Source organism: Crocuta crocuta, unplaced genomic scaffold (assembly GCF_008692635.1).
Source record: "Crocuta crocuta isolate KB4526 unplaced genomic scaffold, BGI_CrCroc_1.0 scaffold138, whole genome shotgun sequence".
Classification (NCBI taxonomy): Eukaryota; Metazoa; Chordata; class Mammalia; order Carnivora; family Hyaenidae; genus Crocuta; species Crocuta crocuta.
The window spans coordinates 3892165-3900187 of record NW_027532585.1 but is presented as its reverse complement, the minus strand read 5'-3'; positions in this window follow the sequence as shown (position 1 = coordinate 3900187).

The following is an 8023-nucleotide window of genomic DNA, read 5'->3' as shown; positions in this document are numbered from 1 at the left end:
TTTTGACCTTATTTAGGGTATTTTGTTGTTGTTCATATGTTTTAGCAGGTTTATGTAGTTGAATATATCTATCTTTTCCTTTATAGAATTCAGGCTTTGTGACGTCTTTGTGAAAGAAAGACCTTCTCTGCTCTGACATTGTTAAGAAACAAAACAAAAACAGAACAAAAACTTCCACACTTTTTTGGTGCTTCTCACTATGTATGTTTAAATATTTAAACTATATAGAATTTTTTTTTTTTTGGTAGGAAGAGTGAGGCTTGGATTTGAGTTAGTATTTTGTCCAGATGGCATTCAGTTGTCGTAAGTCTATTTACTGATTGGCTCATCTTTTTCCTGTCATTGCTTGATGTTTGGTTTTCATCTTTTGAAGGCAATTATTCTCAACAAAAAAGGCTAAATCAGACATCATTAGATCCTGGGTATGAAAAATTTTCAGTTAGTTTATTCAGTTTAGAAGCTACTGAAAAGAATTCCTTTTATGGGGCACCTAAGTGGCTCAGTTGGTTAAGCGTCCGACTTCGGCTAAGGTCATGATCTCACGGTTTGTGGGTTCGAGCCCCACGTTGGGCTCCGTGGTGACAGCTCAGAGCCTGGAACCTGCTTCTGATTCTGTGTCTCCCTCTCTCTCTGACCCTCCCCTGCTCACGCTCTCTCTCTCTCTCTCTCTCAGAAATAAAAAAAAAAAACATTAAAAAAGAATTCCTTTTATATACAACTTTTAATTCATCAGGCAGTTTGGTACTTATTTTTTCTCCAAACCAAAGAAATCATGTGTCATAAATGCTGATGCAGTTTTCTTAAATGAAACATACTTTCTTCATCTTTCATTTCTAAATGGTATGTCTGTAGTTCCAAGTGGAGAATGATAATGTGCTTTCTGCAATGTAGAAAAGGGTAACAATAGTCCATTTACATCATTACTTCTAATTATTCAAGAATTGTCTCTGTAGTGGAGGTACCTTAGTGTTTCTTTTTTTCTTCAATCCGGTTTGGAGACATCTCCCAGGTTTCGACTCCATTTTTTCAAAATTAAACTCATGAATTAACTAAGAGACTCATGGAAGACTTGCATATGAGCTCATCATTACTTCTTTGTGATACTGGATACCCTATTATTAACTATTGTCTTGTCTCATCTTAGTATCATCAGATTACATAAACTTCTTTTTCTTTTTTTTAATGTTTTGTTTTTTTTTTTAATTTATTTCTGAGTGAGAGACAACATGAGCAGGGGAGGGTCAGAGGGAGAAGGAGACACAGAACCCGAAACAGGCTCCAGGCTCTGAGCTAGCTGTCAGCACAGAGCCCGATGTGGGGCTCGAACCCACCAACCGAACCGTGAGATCATGACCTGAGCCGAAGGTGGAAGCTTAAACGACCGAGCCACCCAGGCGTCCCAGAGATGATGTAAATTTCTACCATCATAAAAAGATAACACTTAACTGGTTACGGAGTACACCCTAAAAGACTCAAAAATGCCCCTTAAAAATGGGATGGGATGAGGGAGCATGGACTTCCTGAACCCTTGTAGACATCACTGATTGATTATGGCACTATTTCTGTTTGTCCATCATGTTCAACTCTGTATCACTTGTGTATGGGACAGTGCTTTGCACAGAGCAGATATGTAATTTGTTGAGTGGGAGGAAGGAGGACAGGTGGATATAGGTTCCAATCAATGGACGATGGCAGAGCCCAGACAGGGCTTTGCCAATGTCCACGACATAGCTGGAACTGTGCACTGATCAATTAACACTCGAGCAAAATCCATTTACCTTGCTGCACTGTGGTCTTATTCTGGACTCATTTGTCCTGACTATTCAAAGAAAGGCATGTACATTCAATAAAACATTTGAGTCAGAAAAGCCTGTCTTGCTTAGTGCCCTCAGTGAGATGCTTTATTTACTTTTTGCATCACGATATAATTAAGTAAACTGTTTTTCTATCCAGAATTTCCATAAGACTCCTAAACAAAAGTGGATCGATGGACTCTCTGTTTCAATTAGGGACCACTCAAGGCTTCTTTCTTTCTCATTAATTACAAATACAAGCCATATCAGGACGAGAACTCCTCCCTTCATCAAGGACAATAAAAAGTGTTTTTATAATAACCATGGTTGCAATATTTTAAAGTGCAGATAATTAAAATCTCAGCATGCTGCCACATACAACAAAAAAAGTAAAACCTTACATCGTATTTCAAAGAACCAGCTGCTAAGCTCCTCCCTCCCCTCCCTTCTCTAACAGGCATCTGGGGAGGATCTGGAATGTGATGTGCCACCTGTAAGTGGTGGGGAAACAAAGGCAAGCAGCGATTTGTTCTGTTCAGCCTGCATACAGGTGAGGAGGGAGGGCAGACAAGTAAACAAGGATCTACAATAAGATATGGCAACCCCTCAGGGCGCCTGGGTGGCTCAGTCGGTTAAGCGTCTGACTTCGGCTCAGGTAATGATCTCACGGTTCGTGGGCTCGAGCCCCGCGTTGGGCTCTGTGCTGACAGCTAGCTCGGAGCCTGGGGCCTGTTTCAGATTCTGTGTCTCCTTCTCTCTCTGACCCTCCCCTGCTCATGCTGACTCTCTCTCTCAGAAATAAATAAAAAACACTAAAAAAAAAAAACCCTTATTTTCATTCATTTCAAAGGGGGGTGTGTTCCCTTATGAGATAAATATATCTATTTATAATAGATATTCGCAACAACCGTGTGAATCTTAGTAAAAATAACTTGATCACTCATTCAGCAATCACTTATTGAGTCCCAACTATATACCAGGCATGGTGCTAGCTACCAATGGTAGCATTATGGTCACACTTGAGATTCAGCTCTTTGCCAGGAATTCTTTGTCTTTTTACGATATTTTAAAAAATATTTTACTTACTTTTGAGAGACAGATAGAGACAGCATGAGCAGGGGAGGGTCAGAGAGAGAGGGAGACACAGAATCTGAAGCAGGCTCCAGGCTCCGAGCTAGCTGTCAGCACAGAGCCTGATGCGGGGCTCAAACCCATGAACCGTGAGGTCATGACCTGAGCTGAAGTCGGACACTCAACCGACTGAGCCACCCAGGTGCCCTGTCTTTTTATGATATTTAAAAAATAACTATTATATTCAAAAGAAGGGCAAATGAATGTGTAAGATGGGGTTTTACTGGAGGTCGGCAGAGATGGGATGGGGCCATTTGTGTGGAGGGAAGTAAGTGTGATCGGAAGAAATGCATTCCTATGATAGAAATGTATTCATGGTAGCTCATTTCACAAAAGAGGTGGTTTATAAACATACACGTGATCCAAAATGATGAAATAAATGAGTCAGGACAAAAAATAGGATATAAAAATCATAAAGGTAGGAGTAAATTTATCATTGAGAAATGCAGACTGGGGGGCACCTGGGTGGTTCTGAGAGTTGGCTAAGCGTCTGATTCTTGATCTCAGCTCAGGTCTTGATCTCAGGGTCATGAGTTCGGACCCCGCACTGGGTTCTGCACTGGGTGTGAAGCCTACTTAAAAAAAAATGCATACTGGGGCATCTGGATGGCCCAGTTGGTTAAGCACCTAACTTTGGCTCAGGTCATGATCACATGGTCCGTGAGTTTGAGCCCCACATTGGGCTCTGTGCTGACAGCTCAGAACCTGGAGCCTGCTTCAGATTCTGTCTCTCTCTCTCTGCCCGTCCCTTGCCATTCTCTCTCTCTCTCAAAAATAAACATTTTTAAAAAATGCATACTGAAATTCATTTAGTTACTAAGGAATGTCAAACACTAGTGATTGCCAGACTGAAGCATGACTTAGGCAAAGTCTGTTCAACTCAATGATTCACTACACAAATAGGAAGAACTCAACACAGAGAGAATTAAAAGGCATTTATAAAGTGATTAGCCAGTTTGTGAGAATCAATAGATAAGAAAACTATTTTAGGTGGATAATAATAAATGCCTGTAACAATGAGTCTGTAATGCTGTTGAAAGAGCAAGGATGAGACAAAAGGTTGAAATAATATGTTAATATCCTAAAATAGTGAGATATTTGCAATAGCAAATCAGAAATTAAGGTGCGGTACATTGCTGCAGTTTTAGTCTGGTTTAAAAAAAATGTTTATTTTTGAGAGAGAGAACGTACACAACTAGGGGAGGGGCAGAGAGAGAGAGAGAGAGAGAGAGAGAGAGAGAAGGAGACTCAGAATATGAAGAAGGCACTGAGCTGTCAGCACAGAGCCCGAAGCAGGGCTCGAACTCAGCAACTGTGAGATCATGACCTGAGCCACTGAGGCGTGACTTAGTCTGGCCTTTGACAGGAGATGTGCTTTGGGAGTTTGTGGAACACCCGTGAGATCACTCCCATTGCTGTGAGACCAGCAAGTAGGAGGCACTAAAAAATAGCTTGAATTTCAAGGAAGTCTGGTTGAGGCACCAACACACAAGAGTTGAAAGTAGTCGGAGAAGGTACCACTGAAGAGCGAATACCAAGATTAAGACTTACAATCAGCTAGACATTCCCTAGGTATGGTGGAAACTAAGTTTTGTCCCATGGATATACCATTCTGGCACATTCTTAGAGGAGGCATCATGATAGGTGTCTAGGCCACAGCTCCTTAAGCGGTGTGACCCGGAAGTAACAACGAGCCTCCCAGAAATGGGCAAATCTCCTTAGCATCACTCGTGAATAGAAAAATGTTGCCATGCAGCTGACTTTGGAAACTTTCGTTTTCAGTCCTTCACACAAGATCTTTTGCTCTGGGAGACCCGCCCCTGGTACCTACCTGCCCCGTCCTCCACCCATTCAGAGAAAAGAAATAAACAAATAGCCTCAACTCCAATGGGATTAAAGACCTAGGATTCCATAGGAGAGTCACCGCGGCCAGCTCAGCGCTTCTAAGGCTAACAAATCAAACCCGATGCTCCCTCAAACCCTTCCTCCAGGGATGACCCCAAGACACACAAGCTGTCCCTGTCACAGCCCCCCCGCCCCCCGCTCGCTGCATGACACAGTCCCCTCTCCATGGATCCTGGTGCAGCTGTTTCATTCTCTCTGCGAGCTTTCCTCACACTTAACGAAGGGCTCATGTAAGCACAGCTCCAATTAGTATGAATTCCAGTGTTTTCATTTAACGTCTATTCACTTAAAGTCAAAATGACATCTTAATGCCACTCAGCAGAGCAATTTGCCCAGAATAAGAAGTGAGCTGCTTTTTTGGAAAGTCTTGCTGCTAGATTTCAGTCCACATTTTTTTTTTAAATTAAAATACATGGATTGTCTTCACAAACTCTTCCTGAATATTTCATGTGTTTTGTGCTTTACTTGCTGTACATATCTTCACAGCATGCGCATTATTCAAATATTCCCAACAGATGGTCTCAAGTGCTACATATTATATAGCATTAAGTGAATAGCTTGGTAAACAAATGAGTCAAGGATTAAAATATTTTACAGCTTATAAATCATGAAAGATGTTCAATAACAGTACATTAATAAAAAAAAATCTTTAAATGTAAACATAAAAACATTTAATGCCGCTATTGGATCCATCAACTGTTCATGACAAATGAATTACTTCTTAAAAGAGGTCTCAGATTATAACCTAAACTAATCTCAGGCTGGCAGCTGCTTTACCTGTGGGCCGGGGGGCTCACCCTGGCCCCCACCTGACTTTGGTGGCCTTCTCTGCCATTCTTCCTTCATCAACCCCTCCTTCATAGTGAGGAAAGGAAAGGAGAGAGGTGAGCCAATTTTGGTACTCAGTAGGCTAACTTGAGCAGAATTTTGCTGAAAGAGGTTCAAGCTACAGGGTCACATTGAGGATTCTGAACTGGCTGTGACTTTATGTCCTTGCGTTCTTAGTTCCCCTTCCACAACAGGCTAAGTGGATGTTTGGCCTCGATGTCTCTATGGGGAAAACTCACAAAAACAAAGTGCCAAACCCAACAACTTTTGCCAGTGTTCAGATGTCTCTGAATCCATTTTACACTGTTAACGTTCTAGGCATTAATCCACTAAAGGACAAAAAAACAACACTGTCCCTACATTAGAGGCTCTCTCTCCTACCACCCTTATTTTAAATGATGGTACTTAATACATAACGGCCTTTTCCTAATCACTTGGTGTTTCTAATAATTGATGCGGGAGCTCACAAGACTTTTTAATTTCATTCTACGTTTCCCTGGAAATGAGAGAATTCAACCCAGTTTTGATTGTGAAAATAATATAAGCTTTCACAACTATTTGACGAAGTGATTCTAACCAGCAAAGTTATGAGGTGTCCCTTAAATAAAGCCTCAGAGCTACAGTCATAAACTGGCTTCATTTGTTCTACTAAGGTTCACTATCCCCATTCCACACACAGAGTCAGAACTTTATTCTACCCCATTCCATAGGCAGCAATTTAGAAACAGGCTGCCCTCCTTAACCAAACGCAGAATGATCACCAAATCAGAATAAAGGGAAGACATTCTGGCATTTTTACATGGAGGCCCATCTTCTCAATCCAACCCCAAATCTTATCACATAAACCAAAACATCGTATAGATGATTCTGTGGTATTCATTCTGTGTCTCCTTTGCATAATGCATTGTGCTTAAGACTCTACTCTATTAAGTTACACCATACTTGAAGACTAAGTTTCTTTAAAATGTAAAATAGGGGCGCCTGGGTGGCTCAGTCGGTTAAGCGTCCGACTTTCGCTTAGGTCATGATCTTGCGGTTCGTGGGTTCGAGCCCCACGTCGGGCTCTGTGCTGACTGCCAGCTCAGAGCCTGGAGCCTGTTTCAGAGTCTGTATCTCCCTCTCTCTCTGACCCTCCCCTGCTCACGCTGTCTCTCTCTCTCTCCTAGAAATAAATAAAAATATTAAAAATACATAATAAATAAATAAATAAAATGTAAAATAGTCATTTCACCAAGAAATTGGAAAAACAAAAAATAGGTTCCTAAGTTCAAGACTGGCGAGGAAAGTTACTTTAAGTAAAAAGAAAAAAAAAGATTATAAGCTACAAAAAGAGGGTGGGATCTTTAGATCTATCTGGTTCTCAAATTTGAATGTGGCTGGAGGGCTCCCTCTAAGAACATTCTGGGTCCTACCCCGAGTTTCTGATTCAGTAGTTCTGCAAAAGGACCCAAGAAAGTGCATTCTAACAAATTTCCAGGTGATACTGACACTGCTGCTTTAGGGACCACATTTTAAGAACCAGGGTCTAGGGGCGCCGGGGTGGCTCAGGCGGTTAAGCATCTGACTTCAGCTCAGGTCATGATCTCAAGGTTCATGGGTTTGAGCCCCATGTCGGGCTCTGTGCTGACAGCTCAGAGCCTGGAGCCTGCTTTGGATTCTGTGTCTCCCTCTCTCTCTCTGCCCCTCCCCTGTTCATGCTCTGTCTCTTTCTCTCTCTCAAAAAAAAATGTTTTTTAATAAAAAATAAAAAAAAATAAAAAAGAACCAGTGGTCTAAACTATTCACCTTTCCTGACCTGGCTGGAGTCAAAACATGTGGTAGAATTTTAAATGGCTGATGTACAAAATCGAATTATGGAATCAACAGCCATTATATTTTCATTGAAATACGTATTTTATATCCTAACAAATGCAACATGAAAACACACAAAATCAATATTAAGTCAATATTACTGGAAACTGACATACACTATATGACCTTAACAGAGCTCAATATTATATGCGTCACTGATCTCTGGGACACTAAGGAGTTTTAAATTTTTGCCAAAAGGCAAGGGCATCAAAGATAAGATATTGAGAAATCACAATGACCACAGAAGAGTATTTAACAGATCCTGAGAAGACATTCTAAAATGCTCTCAACACTAGAGCAGTGACTTGGATTTACCTGGATTGTTTTCCTTCTTAAAGGAATTGTATCAGATTTAGGGACAGGCTAATCAGCAAAGTCTTTGTTCTTTATTATAGTAAGAAATTAATGAGACCCACCCTCAACACTTTTTTTAAGTGTACAAAACAGTGTTGTTAACTATGGGCACAAGGTCATGGGCAGAGTTCTAGAATCTAATCATCTAGCATTACTGAAAC